Source organism: Anser brachyrhynchus (assembly GCF_964034855.1).
Source record: "Anser brachyrhynchus genome assembly, chromosome: 3".
NCBI classification, from domain to species: Eukaryota; Metazoa; Chordata; class Aves; order Anseriformes; family Anatidae; genus Anser; species Anser brachyrhynchus.
In genome coordinates, this window is record NC_137696.1 from 83,536,797 (window position 1) to 83,552,083 (window position 15,287).

At 38.8% G+C, this 15,287-nt stretch overlaps 1 protein-coding gene across 3 annotated transcripts in view; it reads right to left on the bottom strand.

Annotated features, from left to right (window-relative positions):
• The window catches only part of FHL5 (four and a half LIM domains 5), a 29,169-nt gene extending 15,255 nt beyond the window's left edge, over positions 1-13,914 (bottom strand). Inside the window, exons 1-2 of one of the 3 annotated variants that reach the window (XM_080585965.1) lie at positions 13,472-13,914; positions 13,190-13,218 (exon numbers count right to left, since the gene is read on the bottom strand). The gene's annotated coding sequence lies outside the window, so the exon portion shown is untranslated. Of the gene's footprint in view, positions 1-13,189; positions 13,337-13,471 lie in introns of all 3 variants that reach the window. The other 2 variants (XM_080585963.1, XM_080585962.1) reach the window with 2 other exon arrangements.
• Positions 13,915-15,287: the final 1,373 nt, after the last annotated feature.

The following is a 15,287-nucleotide window of genomic DNA, read 5'->3' on the forward strand; positions in this document are numbered from 1 at the left end:
GGGGTGCAAGGATGCAAGGATTTTGCAGCTGATGTCCCTGGGGTCAGATCTGAGAATGCAGCAGCCTCATGGTATAAATTATAAAGCAGATGAAAATAAAACAACAGAGCTGGCTAGTCTGCCTACTGTTCTAACAGATTAAGGCAGAATTTAGCTACAACAAATTAGGAGAGGGACTTTCTGTAGAGTCAAATGGTTTCTTATACGACATAGAGCACTGGAAGTCTTCTAGCACAGAAAGCCATAATAAAATGGTTGCCAAGTCCACCCAAACCTGATAAATGTGGAACCATCGGGAAAGGAATGCTGGTTTTCTCACTGGATGTAAGAAGCACATCCATAATGTTAACATATCTCTTGATTTATTTTAATGTTCCCTATAGATGTGATAATACACCTTAGATTATGTAAACATAAAAAGCACAAACATTAATCCTACTTAGAGGGGAATGAATATACATATGTATGTACTTATATGCATGCATGTAAAGATATATCTTTTGCTTTGTGGTGATTTTAATGGATTATTTTGTGATCTAAATAAGGCTGCCATTAAACTGCATCATCTTTTTCATTAAGAGCATACCAGGAATGGAACAGGGCCCTCTGTTAGACTCTGAAACAGGCACAAATAAAGAAAAATGATGGCAAAATAAATTGTTGCAACAATGAAGGATAAGTAAAACAAATCTATCTATTACAAGGGTGACATTCCTGCAAGCTATTCCAGACACTTTTTTACTTTCAGTTAAGTACCTATTTTCATCTTGGAACATAGTTTTGCTTATTCGCAAGTATATGCTGATTTAATTTTCCTTTTTTTTTTTTTTTTGTGTGTGTGTGAAAGCTGCTGGACAATTCATCGCATACATTTACAAAATACATTAGTGACTCAAGGTTACAACTGCATTATAAAGCCAACATCATTATGAAAAAAGTATCTAAGAATGCCATTATTTTATAAATGAAAGTTTTCAGCAATGTTCTCCAAGAAACATTTCAGAGATTACAGTTTTTGATTTCTCTGCATGATTGCTACCCCCTAGAAATTTGTTACTTTATTGTGGCTAGACCTAATGTAAACCCTGACCCCTCAAAAGGAAAAGAGAACAAAAAACAACCAACCAAAAAAAAACACAAAAAACAAGGACAACTAAATGGATGTCTTATTTTCAAAACATTGGCAATACCCTTGCTTTCTCTCCTCACTCCCTTAGAGTAACTGCAGTTTTCCTAGTGATACCCTGAAGTTATATTTGAGTGTTCAAAGATACCAGAATATTTGCTCTTATAAAAATGGGTAGAGAAGCAATAGGAACCAGGGGCATAAAGCACAAATCAAGTCAAACCATATACTTACAGGAAAGTACAGACAGATGTTAACTTTGAACAAGCTGTTTTATCTCAGTGGCGCAGCACAGTAGCTCAAAGTCGGATCCTGAAGGCATTTGAGCGGGTGCAGGGCTGTCGCTGACAAAGTCCTGGTTTCAGTAGCCAGGACAGCCGTGCTAAGCAGGGCTGTGCTGTATTGACATGACTACAGTGCTTCAAGGTCCACCAGTGACACAGATTTGGTGGACAGTCTCCGCAAAGCAGCTCATTCAGAGGTTGATCTAGTAGTGGCACCACACTGCAGTGTGCTATGTTTATGCACCCTGTGACCATGAGTGAAAAGGACAAGAGCTCCGGCTTAACTGGGGGATTGATCATCCCAAGTATTGTGCAATTTTCTCCTTAACTGGTATTGCCATCTGCTCTGTTTACACCATGCAAATTCAAACAGTGGTGTTAGTCAACTAAATTCTTCCTTCATCCCAGTGCAACATAGTTTACTGCTTACTCAAACTTCAAGCAAACACACCAGAGCAGTGAAAGCGCCTGGACTGAAGGTGTGCTGTCTTGCAGACATACAGAAATTCTGTTGCAGCAGAGACATGGCTAGCCTGTGTCTCAAAGTCTCCTTGCTAGCTGCAGAGTGGGTTGTTATGGCCTTACTCCAGTGTTTCTACAGCAAGCTGGGTATTTTCCTAAATTCATCCACAGAACTTTCACCAGCAGCACCCAGCTTGTCCAAAACCACTTGTACTTGCTACTGAGGTCAGCCTGAGGGATTTAGTTGGCAAAAGTCAAATTAATGGCTCTGTATGTTTCTCTCCTGAAGTGTATTCTTCCTCTACTGTGAGCTTTGCAATCGAAAGTCAAGAATTACCGCCGCATCAAGAATTACCATACCCACTGTACAGAGAAATTAGAGGTCAGAAATAAGCATATCACATGTAATAGCTGAAAGCTCTTTTTTTTTTTTTTTTTTTTTTACAGAAACGTAGCTGACTACACAATTAAACCTAATGATTTGCTGTAGTGCAATTCATCTTTTAAAACAAACACTACACCGGATCCCAGCAATTCTAGTCAGAACTGGCACCATTATTGTGAATGCAGAAAGCTCAACCGCTCATCAGTATAGCTGTTCTGTAATGCTGCTCTGTGTTTAAGATGAGACAAACTGTCTGTGGAGTGCTCGGTATTGATTCAAGTCTCTCCCAGGCTGTTACTCAGGAACACAAATCCTTTCAATCTGCCCAGATTCCTGGGCACTGTCAATATCGTCAACAGCAGCCATTCAAGAAAAAAAGTAAGGTTAATACCAAGGCTTAGATTGCTGCTTTTATTTTTCTGAAATCATTCTCACCTGCACTTTTTTTTTTTACAGGTTTTCACAGTCTGGTACAGCCAGAACTTTGTCCAGTGTGCACTGTGGATCTCATCTCTTTATGGTTACCGTGAGATTTACAGAATAACATGAAGCCATGAAATGTTTCAGTCAGGTACTGGTATGCCTTTTCATGTAAAATCATGGCAGTTTTCTCAATCATGCTGTATACATTTAGCCATAGAACAGATTTGAGGATTGTATCTGGCACAAAAGGGCCACGTAGAGAAGTATACCCAAATTACCTGGCGAGTTATATACTTAAAAGTCATTTAGGCAGTTTTAAAAAGATTAGCTTCAACTGCCCAAGCTCAAAAAGCAAAGCAGTCATGTATTTAGGATGTGGATGAAAAATCATTAGTGAATCCTAGGTACAACATTAAAGGAGCAAGTTTAAAGTAATTTAATTAGTGGTGTACTCCAGGAGCTGACACTGGGACCAATACCATCATTAATGACCTGGATGATGGGACAGAGTGCACCTGCAGCGAGTTTGCAGGTGACATAAAACTGGGAGGAGTGGTGGATACGCCAGATGGTCATGCTGCCATCCAGAGGAACCTTGGCAAGCTGGAGAAATGGGCTGCCAGGACTGACACGATGTTCAACAAGAAGTGCAATACCCTGCACCTGGGGAGGAACAACCCCAGGCACCAGCACATGGTGGGGGTGACCAGCTGGGAAGCAGCTCTGCAGAAAAGGGCCTGGGAGTCCTGGTAGACAACAGGTTGAACATGAGCCAGCAGTGTGCCTTTGTAGGTAAGAACAACAGCAGCAGCCTGTGGGACATTAAGAATAGCACCGTCAGCAGGTCAGGGGAGGGAATCCTTAATGTCTGCTCAGCAGAGTTGAAGCCACACCTGGAGCACTGCATCCAGTTCTGGGCTCCCCAGTGCAAGAGAGACATGGACATACTGGCAAGAGTCCAGTGAAGTGCCACAGAGATGATTGAGGCACTGGAGCCTGATGACGAAAGGCTGAGAGAGCTGGGACTGCTCAGCCTGGAGAGGAGGAGGCTGAAGTGATGTTCTATAAATGTCTACAAATACCCAAAGGGATGGCAGAGCCAGGCTCTTTTCAGCGGTGTCCAGTGCCAGGACAAGAGGCAATGGGCATAAATGGAATACAGGAGGTTTCCTCTGAACATCAGAAAACTCTATTTCACTGTGACGGTGACAGCACTGGAGGAGGTTTTCCAGGGAAGTTGTGGAGTCTCCTTCCTTGGAAATGTTCAAAACCCAACATGGTCCTGGCGAACCAGCCCTAGGGGACCCTACTTGGAGCAGGGGGCTGAGCTACATGTCCCTTCCCACCTCAACCATTCTGTGGTGGAAAACAGAAAGGTTTATCACTGCCGAATGATAAAAGAGGCTGGGTGAAACAGTCCGCAAAGCCTGTGTTCCCTTATGAGCATTTGGGCAGGAGCGGGGTCATTCCCATATCAGGAATAAAGGTCTCCTGTAAGGTAACTGTTGTGATTCCATGCATAAGCCAGCCATGCACGTAGTCTAAACACATGAGAAATGTGATTGCTTTCAGATGGAATATTTACATGCTCAAAGCTGAATGCATGTTTAGGGCTTTGCTGCCTGTATCCTTGAAGCATAGATTTTGAAAGATATTTTCAAGGATAAGCAAGAAATGGGATTTTTAAAAGTATAGGAGCAATTAGGTTCTTCATTACCATTAATGTCGATGTTTCCTAATATTTCAAATCTGATAAACACAGTCTGTAAATCTTTCTCAATTAAAATACAGTCAGTGGAATTGCACAAATTTGGTTACAGAGGAAACAGCAAATGAAACTTGTGATTCTAAATGATTTCTGTCAAAACAAACAAACAAAAAAAACAGAAACAAAAACCATTTTTCAGTAGATCCAGCATTTCTGCAGGGAAAAATCACTTCCAGCATTCTCAAGTTCCAGCCATGTGTGAAATTAAGAGAGACTGATATTACTTCGTATTGTCACTGAGTGTGAAATGTGATCAACATATCCTTTGTCAACCAGCCTGATATTTAGATGTGAGTATGGCCCAAAACCTTGGCCCTTTTTGGTGGAAAGGAGTTACTGGCTTGTCTGTGGTATCTGGTTTACCACAGTAAAGAAGATTTTGTTACTTTGGTTGTTGCAGGCAGATGCAAGAAAAAAACTCCTTTTCTTCACCAGTTATTTTAAATTTCAGCTGATGTTAGTATAGACGAGGCTACAGAAGAGATGTGGAGGTCTGGATGCCTTCAGTCATCTTGACTATTTTGACAGCTTGGCTCAAAAAGAAACGTAGGCTGAGCTCCATTGCTCAGCCTCTGCCCTGTATGGTACGATAAGGAATAAAGGACTGACATCTACATTAAACATAGTCCGTACTAGAACTTAGGAGGAGAAGCAGATCTAAAAATAATTTTGTGATGCTAAATGACTATAGGGGTACTTATCTTTTTCAGTTCAGCAGGCAAAAATATCCTAAGGAAGATGCAAGAAACCCTGCATGAGGCAACAACCTGCTCATGAGGAAAGTTTCCTAATCCCTTTAGAGGTTTAAATTCATGCTCTGAAACCTGAGCATTTATAAGCTTCCAAAACCAATATAAATTAAGAGGTTATTGCATCAGGGTATTTTTAGAAGAAAAAAGGAGCTTTGCAGAAAGCTTATTTGAAAATGCTCTAACAGTTGTTTTTTTGTTGTTTTTTGTTTTAATTATCTTTTTAATTTTGATGTATTTTAGTAGCAAATATTTGTGAATAAAAAAAACAATGGAAAATGTCAGTTTGATTTAGAAAAGTAAGATTCACAAAAGTGAAATCTGAAAAAGATATTGGTCTAAAATTAGCCTTAAATTCTCAACAGAAAATCTTTTAGTGAAAGCTTACTTTTTGACTTTTGATAGAGAGTTGAATATTTCACTGGGAGAAAAAATTTTATAGCTAGCTGTATGTTTTATTCTAGGAAAAAAAGATGGGGATCTGAGTTAGAGTCATCTCAGTTTGAGATAAGAAATTCGGTGGCAAAAAGACATTCGTGCTTCTTCAATTAAAATGGTGGAAAGGTAGAGAATAACATATTGTACTTGAATGGAAATATTAATGTATTTTCCTTCTATCAACCCACAACCCAGCAAGCACTAAATGTCTTTGAAAGAGAAAAAGGAACGTTAATAATTTGGGGCTGAAATGGTCAGGATAAGAACTGAGGTCACAGGTGATCTCCGGCAGTGAATACAAATTCTCCCCAGCTTTTCAGCCTGGCTTTTTCCAGTCCCCTTTCCTGCCTCCACTCTCACCTAAAATCCCCTAATTGTGGAAAGTACTTTAAAAGTGCTTGAATAAAAAGAGCATGGAAGTTACAAATAGAGAATTGCGTTGAAGTGCTGATCCAAGACTTTTGCCAGTGAATTCATCTGCAGCGTGCAAATGAGAGCAGCACTTCTTACTGAACGCTGCTAGAAGTGGGTCTGCACACCGAGATACCCCACCCAACTCCCCTGTATACAATGCAATGAAGCCAAAAGTCCATCAAGAAAACGGCAACATCTTAGCAATACACTAACAATACTGGGCAGGAACACATCTACCTGAAAACACAACAGGCTTGTCTTCAGGACGGAAAGCTTTCCTGGGGAAAGCAATAGCTGTAGGCAATGATGCCTGTGCTTCACAGGGAGTGGAGTTGCTCATAAAACAAAACAGCTTACAAGAGGTAACAGAGCTTCAGTAGTCAACACTGATGCTGATTTCAGCCTTCAAGATCTTATTAAGAAATAGGCTACGTCTTTTCTCTGCAGATGCATCAGCTGCAGACTGGATTTCCCCCACCCTCATGTTTTAGTTCAGGGACAGAAGGGAGGATGGGGAGTGCTGTGTCCTGTGAGACCAGGGACACCACATGAATTAAAATCCTTGTGAAAGAGTAATGACAATTCACTACTTACTACAACTTTATCTAGCTGGGTTCTTTAAAAGCTGGTGACCTACTTTAGGAATGCTTTAAGAAATAAAATGAGCAATAAGAAAAAGATGAGCAACAGCAGCAGATATGTTTTAAAGCAAGCTAAAATTTGAAAGGGTTTTCATTACTCCTTTTTTTTTTTTTTTTTTTAAAAAAAAAAAAGACCTCCTTCCTCCAAAACCAAACATAAAACCCCCAAGTGGTAACACAGCATCTGCTGCAGCAGCATAGCCTTTTACTTTTCTCTCCCAAAAGTACTGGGCCAACCTGACCTAGTTTTCTGAGGAAAAAATAAACTGAGCTGCAGCACTTTTGTAATAAAAATACGAAACCTTATTGAAATGAAACAAATCTAAGGATTTCTGATCTCAGCTCTGTTAAAAGATTGTTATGAGTTAGGTAGCATTATAGCTTAGGAAGAGCAAAGGCTACTGGTAAGGAGTGTCAGTACATATTTAATTGAGAGAGTTGAGATCCCTACCTCAATTTCATTCTTCCCGAGTTATTTATATTTTTAGGACCAGTGAACAGCCAGTTTTGTTGGGGCTCCATCAGTTTTGGCTGTCACCTTATTACTAAACTTTACACTGAAAACAGAAATGACCTGGTTCTGCAGACAGACTCGGGGCTGCTATGATTCAATCTGTGAAGCCACTGCTGGGCACAGTCTAAGAAATTCCAGCAGCAACAAATGTAGCATCTGCAGCCTCCCTTCATGTTACATGGGAGCTGTTGTGGGTGACCATTGAGAAGGAATGGGCAAGTACATTGAGTACAGCCACTGGTAGCCTCACCAGAAAGTGAGGGCTTTTACTGATAACTAACACGCAGTGTCTCAATTGTAACGAGAAGTTAGCTTGTACTGCTAACCATGTGCTCTAGCAGTAACAATCCTCTATAACTGCAAACTCTTTGGAAAGCAGGGATGCAATAAACACACAGTCTGGTTAAAATGCGTATGTTGCATCTGCTAGGTGGGTAGGTGATAAAAGATCTAATCTGTTAGAGAAAACCTGAAAGATGCGGTACTCTTTGCATTCTGATGCTTTTGCAGCAATGAATTGTTTACAGAATGTAATTGAGACGGGGGTAAGAAATGTTGCCAGGAAAACACAATGTGAATGGTCTTAAGTAGACTTATTTGACTTCCTCTCTTTCCCCTAAGGGTTACGTGAACGTGTGGTTTGTCTTCTCTTAGAACAGGACCCTTAAAACACTTACATATGTATGCAATTTAACATAGCCGAACAATTTCCCTCAATTTATGGATGTTAAATTAGGTGATTTAATATACACTAGATTAGTTTTTTAACTCTGCATTGGTGATCTCGTATCTACTGGGCACAATTCACTTACAAACTCTGAACGTTTGCACCAAGGTTGCAAAAAAAAAAACAACTAGCACAACATGGTTGCATGTGCATTTCACTGAAGATCTGGAATTATGGCATAGTAACTTCTTGTTTTTATTCTCTGCCCTGTATTTGTTTTAAACATACTGTAAAGCTGGAAAACCAAATAGTTATCTATGCAGATGAATCAAGTGCAGGCTGCCGCTGTTAGGATTCTAGGAAAAAAAAGATAAAATATTTGGATCTATGACATTCACTGTAAACCAGCATATTTCATTCCAACACAGTAAAAGGGTAAATGACATTCACTGTAAACCAGCACATTTCATTCCAACGCAGCAAAAGGGTAAACGACTCTCAGCGTAAAAACTCCTTTCTAGAAGACAGCTCACTGCAGGCCTTTCAAGGCAGTGAACCCCTTCAGGAATGGAGTGGCTGATAGAAAGAGCTGGGAGCAGAGATCTGTGACTTCTTGTTCTTCCTTTAGCAGGGAGGAAAAATAAAGGAGTGTTTCTAGGACTGAGTATAGATTAATATAAAAGTATTTTTTATATGTGGTTTTGTGAATTAGACATTAACCAGAGTAAAAATATTAATTGAAGATTTCTTGAATCTTGAGCAGTTGAGTAGATAACATCTTGCCAAACAAGATAAGAGTATCATGGCATCAACTCTGTTTTAACTTCAGTTCTTATATGCTGTGAGCAGCACCACTGACCAGTCCTCAGAAATTCTCAGCTCTGGGTTTTGTTCATGCCCTGCCAGTGACTGCTGTATGATCTTTCTCATGTACCCGAAATCTGCGTGCCTCTTTCTTTACCTGTTCTGCCCACTTAAGAGATAAGGTCTTCAGAACAGTTATGTGACTGGGTATCCTAACATTTCCCTTAAGCCTTAAAATCTCTGTGCCAGACATTAGACATATTTCTTTTTATTTTAACATAGTCTATCTTCCTAAAAGTGGCAATGATTTAAAATTAGACCCAGAAATGAATAGATCTTGGTATTCTGTCTTTCTTTATTATGATGTGAGGTTACTGACCTTTCAGTTACTGCTCTGCTGGGAGTTTTGTAATGTCCTGGCATGTGAAAAGGTCTTTTTTTTTTTTTTTTTTGGCACTATGACTTTCACAGTGGATTTCTTTCTGTGATTACAAATACGTGCTATCTTAAAGCTGGTTCCAGCGTGGGATTGCCCTACTTTGATTGAAGGAAAATTAAAACTAAAGATTATCTGAACACCTCAGACAGCCAACATTTGACTCAGATGAATTACAAGGAATAAAAACCATCAGTTAATTCTCAGACTGCTGGAGGAAACTTAGTAAGAATGAAGAAATTCCTTTCTAACATATAGGAACATTTTAAGAACAAGGATATTGTGGAATAATAAGTCCATTGAAACCATTTAAGTCTATTCAAGTGATAACGTAAAGCCTGATACCAAGCAATAGCAAAGCAACCATGAACATGGAATGGAAACTACCTGTTTCAATAGGGGATGTTGCTCAGAGTCCCTAACTGACCAGCTGTGGGGGTTGAGGCTGCTTTGCTCTGAGAGGGGCAGAGTGACAAGAATTAGCAGGAACTGTTAACAAACAAATACAGGTCAAGCTTTTTTTTACTAAATTACAATGAAATTGGTAAATGTTTTCAGTAAAAAGTGCAAGACAATGATTAAATACATCTAAAAGTTCCGTTCCTGCATTAAAAAGACAAAACACCCCCCCAACATTTTGAGCTTTTAATTTGGAATATTTCTCAATGCTCTTCATTTCCAAATTAAACAGACTCTCAGCTCATCAGCATTAAACAGTTTTCCTCTAATCTTTTCCTTTTTTCGCATGCAAATAGCGCCCCAAATCCAGATACTCACAAAACTCTAATTATGCCACAATTTCACATTATAATACATAAATGAATTATATTGTGGTTGAATTAGAAATTTGCAGAGCTCACTTGTGGAAGACTGGGCTACTGGTTATACATTTATAACCTAACAGAGTTCTGGGCTTCTGATAAATAGAATTATAAGCTAATACACTGAGGTATTTTACAGTCTTCCTTTCAAAGATTTCAGAATGATTTTCTGATGATAATAAAGCAACCCCAAAACACAGTTGTGAGATCCTTGTCTACAGAAAAGGTTAATGCTTGTCCAGGTAGAGGAATTGGCTTGCTCAAGGTCAGAGCTCAGACCTGGAGGAGTGGGAAGACAAGCATCCAGTCATTACGGCTTTGCCACTTGGTGGGTCTGCTCATTAGGCTGTAGGCATGGCACTGGCCCAGGGTAGTTAAAAGCACTGTACAAAGGTTGCCAGGTGGTCAGCCTCCAGTGCTACAGGTAAAAGGCACTTCTAAAATTAGCTGAAGCAATAAAATATTCCAGTTGTGAAGATTACAATTGTCCTTAAGGACTCTGAGGTTATGATTAATATTCTTACACAATTGGTTGAGAGAGTTCCTGGTTATTAAGGCTGTTTCCAGTCAATAAACATGGTTTTGGACTCATTTTTTTTCCTCCCTGAAGTAATAAACCCAGTTCCACATATAGGGAACTGAGGCACAGAATATCTTGCTGAAAGTGGCTCTGGGCTGAGTTGTGGCCTCCCACGTGTGTTCTGCCCACAGTTATGTCACGCTCTGTCACCAGCATCCCTCCTTCTATCAATTCTGTTATCTGCATGCAAAGACAGGTATAGGAAAATGGGCATTGTTCTGAGTCTTAAGAGCATCTAAGTGTGAGGCCAGCAATGAACCAGAGCAGCCTGTTTAGATCCCTTAACCATAATATGTTGAGATGTGCAAGAATTTACCAGTCCTCATATATGGACCTAGAACAAATTGAAACTCGAACGCAACCATGACTGAGAAGGAAAGTAACCTACTAGCATGAATGAAGTAAAACCAGAAAAACCCGCTTAGTCTGAGAAAGGGAAACAAGAAGGGATAGTTGACTTATGCTGTTCAATATCAGAGGAAAATGGGGATATTCACAAAAGCAAACCTAAGCCTACTGAGGCTAATTCACAAGACACTTTTTATAGGTAAAGGAGAGAGAAAAATTCCTCTCCAGGGTGATTCCTAGCAGAAGCTTAATTTAGCTGTTATTATAGAGGCAACCAAGGGAAATTAGTTAGCCTTTGTAATAGTTTTGTCCCTCATTGTATTTCTGTTACATAAAATTATGTCATGGAGTTTTATTAACTTATTTTTAGTATGTTAGTTCAGTGTTTTGGAGTAACGTCAGTGCATTTCTACAAAACTGCCCTTATTTCATCCCCCTTACATTTTACTGGAAAATATAAGCATATGACATTAGAAGTTCACAGCCTCCTAACTAGAACTGCGCAACCTGTTCCCAGAAGAGTGAATTCCTCTGCAGGAGCAGAAATGGAGCATTTCATCATTCCAGTTTCTGAACTTTGGGCTCTGGAGGTTTTAATAGAAAAGTTGAGCTGGAAATCATTAATTTTATGAACATCCTAGAATTAGACATAAGACATCATCTTACCTTTAACTGGCGGGGAAACATGCAGAAAATCTTAGTTTTATTCCCTATATAATCTAAAAGCCTGAACTAAGTCTAGAGCTTGTGTAGTTGTCAGGAGGACCACTCATTTGAACAGGGTCAGGATTTCACCCTCTGAGTTTAGGGTTGAGATTAGTAAGTATGCTGGTTAAGATTTTCACATTTCTTTCTGTCTGTCCATGGTTAGGCAACACTGATTTAATTATTTTTTTTCTTAAAAACTCAAAATTTAAAAAAAAGGTTTGCAGAAAGCTGGGATTATTGGTATATGGCCCATAGAATCTACATTTTACCAAGTCAGCCAAACGCACACACTTAGCAAAATATGATTGCCTGCAAATAACCCGGAGATACCACAGGTCACAATAGATCAGAATCTCTTTCAAGCAGCTTCTGCTTTCATGTTGCTGTAATTTTGCAAGACAATTAGTATGTCATCTTAGGTTTCTACCAGTTACACAACTTTGAATCAAAGTGACTTTCGTGGCACTGCAATCAAATTGCATGGCAAGACCATCAGCAATCTCTTATAACATTAACACATTAAATACATTCTGTTTTGTTCAAATACTCTAGAAATGTCAACTCATCACAGAAATAGAAGAAAAAATGGGTGAAAATGTTAAAGAAAAACAACAAAGGCATCTGAAACTGGTTTTCTAAATAAAAGTCCTCATGTCCAGGTCCAGATATAAAAACAGAACTTCTGAAAACAGAGACAGTTAAAGAAAAATATTTTCAACATTGGTATTATTGAAATATTTTAATTCAGTTCTGATAGTTTCATCCAAATTTAATTTTGATCCCATTATTCAAAAAAAATTGCCACTGTGAAATCAGGTATCAGTACAATTAATATATGTAGACTTTAAGGAATATTTCCACCCCATTACCCATATTTCTTTTTTAATTCTGCAGTACAGGCACGCATTTCCAGAAAAAATACAGCAAGCAGTGGCATAGCCTTTCAATTCCACTCTCTTCAAATTCCAAACCAAGATTATGTTCATAAAAATATGACAGACTGAAGATAAAATAAGTTATATAGAATTGCAAGATACTACCTGATTTCTGTAACAAGCCAAAATATTTCTGTAAGTACCAGCTTGGAAACTGATTTTACTTCAAAGAAAATGCAAGAACAATCAATATTAGGCGATGATATTGTTTGTGACTAGAAACAAGTGACTTTTCTGAAAAGGCATTATTTAGAAAGTTTTCTTGCAATAGCAAATAGCTATGAAAGCTTGATAAGAGATGAGAATGATGATTCAAATGTCACAGGAAACAGCACACTTTTTGTTGGCTTGTTTTGTGGAGTAAACAAAATTAATCCTCATCTCATTACAAAGGGAACCACAGACAATCTTCCCCTATGTTAATGTGAGCCAATTCATAAAATGAAAACTATTGCATCTGAAAAAAGTGTGGCATCTCTTTCAGTACACAGATTTTTTTTTTTTTTAATACGTATAGAATTCTGCATACAATTTAAAGAAGCAGTATCCATGTGAATTAGTAGTTCTGTGTCTGAAGAAAAATACTTCTGTTTCATTTCTCAAAAAGGTAAATTAGTTACCTTGTACAGTACCACATCTAAGCGTTGTCATATAAAGGAATAATGGAAAAGAACCTCAATACTCACATTTGGTTTTAAGCTGCTTCTCCTGGTAACTTGTGCAGCAAAATGAAGAAGAAATAATTACACGTCTGCACAGAAACAAGCATTCATCAAGTCCAAAAGAAACAGAACACTTTGCCAGAGCTATTTGAGGGTCCCATCAGAATTTGGCTGGATGGAAGAAGGCTGAGGGTCAGTTTGTTTCCCTGAGACCTCATGACATGCAAATAGCTAGCTGCCTCACCACTTAATCAAATCTTTTTTTTTTTTTTTGACATACTCTGTTTACAAATGACAAATACATACCGTGTAGGAGGTTCTTAAAGGAACGTATTTCAGACAGTTGTCAAAAAGGAAAAAGGCACTTCTGTTAAAAAAATCAAGAATTAAACCCCCTAATCCGCCAACTGTTTAGCAGAAAATGAAGATATGGATCATCGTTCATCTCTGGCTATGCTGTGGTCCACGCAGAATGAATCCAACAGCCCTCACTTGGGCTTGTAATTCAGAAAAGAAACAGAAAAATCGTGATTACTAACGTATGACTGCTGCGTACAGGAAATGGGCGGGGGGGGAGCAGGGAGAAAGACTTCTCCAATTAAAGGAAAGATTTTTTGGGGACCGAGTTGAATTCCTCTAACACTACTAAAGCAATTTCTGGGCTGGAACAACTCGCCTCTCCTCCAGCACGCAGGAAGTTGTGCATACGGCATTACCATTCGTGGTAGGAATGGCCTCGTCGAGGCTATCCCTCAATATGTCTCAGTTCTGGCCTACTTCAACTTGCAGCCACCTCTTTTTGTTTGGACACAGGAGGGGCCAGCTAAGTTTTGCAGACAGTCTACTGCATGCACGAAGCACACAGAAGAGCTTGTAAGCAAAGTACTGCATCAGGCTCTGTGCAGCACTTTAATCAATTTTAGCTGCAAGTAAGCATATTGTGTCGATTTAAAAGAGCAGGCTGAAGCTAAGCAGAGTGAAAAAAAAGGATGGCTGCTTGTGGTATGAACTACTATTGACCTCCAGGCAGATTTTCCACCGCCAAGAGCCAATGCATCTGAATCATTTAGTCTATAATGTCAAGTGGGTGGGACCTGCTTCATATCACAGGCAGAAGAAAGAAGGAAGCATTTAAACGTTAAAGATGTATTATGTTCTTTGATAAACTGGCAAATCTGGACAATGCGTTCTGGAGGTTATCTGTGCCTGGGTAGTATCTTGCAATTACGACTGATCATTTGATTGTTATTGTCAAAAATTCATCATTTCTATTTGTGGCTGACTGGTTTGTTAAAACTCTGCACACATTTATTTGTCTTCCAGTCAAATTGGATTGAACTTTTACCTCCTACTGTACAAACTATAAGCTTTATTTATATTGAGCACTTCAATGCTTATTTTTCAAGCTTGCAATTTTTGTAGATTGAGAAGGAAGACAGCAAGTTAGGCCTGAATGCATGTCCAAAAGGAGAATCATGAATAGTTTCCTCTTGCCTTTACTACCAAAAAGAAAAAAAAATCTGAAAGTACAATTTTTGATCAAGTACATTTTGAAACCCACAAGTATGAGCAAGACAAAAATATTATCCAAACTGATCTGTCAAAAGACCTAATGACACTTATAGATAGTTCCAACACAGAAGGTTCTTTCCAGAAAGCACGAAAAGCACAGGAACCTCCTCTAGCCATATTATCTTCCTTAAAACTTCAAAGACCATCCTTTTCAAATTTTTCTAGTCGGAGAGATAATTGCTGTATTAATAGAAGTCTTGCTAAGAGAAGCTCTTAGAGGAAAGTATTTTTGCCAACAGGTGCAAATTGAATACAACAGAACAAAAATTCTGCTTTTTCGTATCTCAGTAAGATGATGTCTCATACAGATCTCACATCTTTTCCTGAACTTCCTGAAACAGAAAGCAGTTTATTTTGTTGACCCCAGATGCAATCTGTCTTGACCTAGCTTCCTCTTCACATTGAGGATTTAGGAGTTCATAAACCAAATGATATTTCTCTTTAAAGATCTCAAGTTGCTCTTCCCATCTCAATTTAAAAAACAAAACAAACAAAAAAAACAAGATATAATTCCTTGCTTAAATATTTAAGCATTCCTAAAAAAAAACAT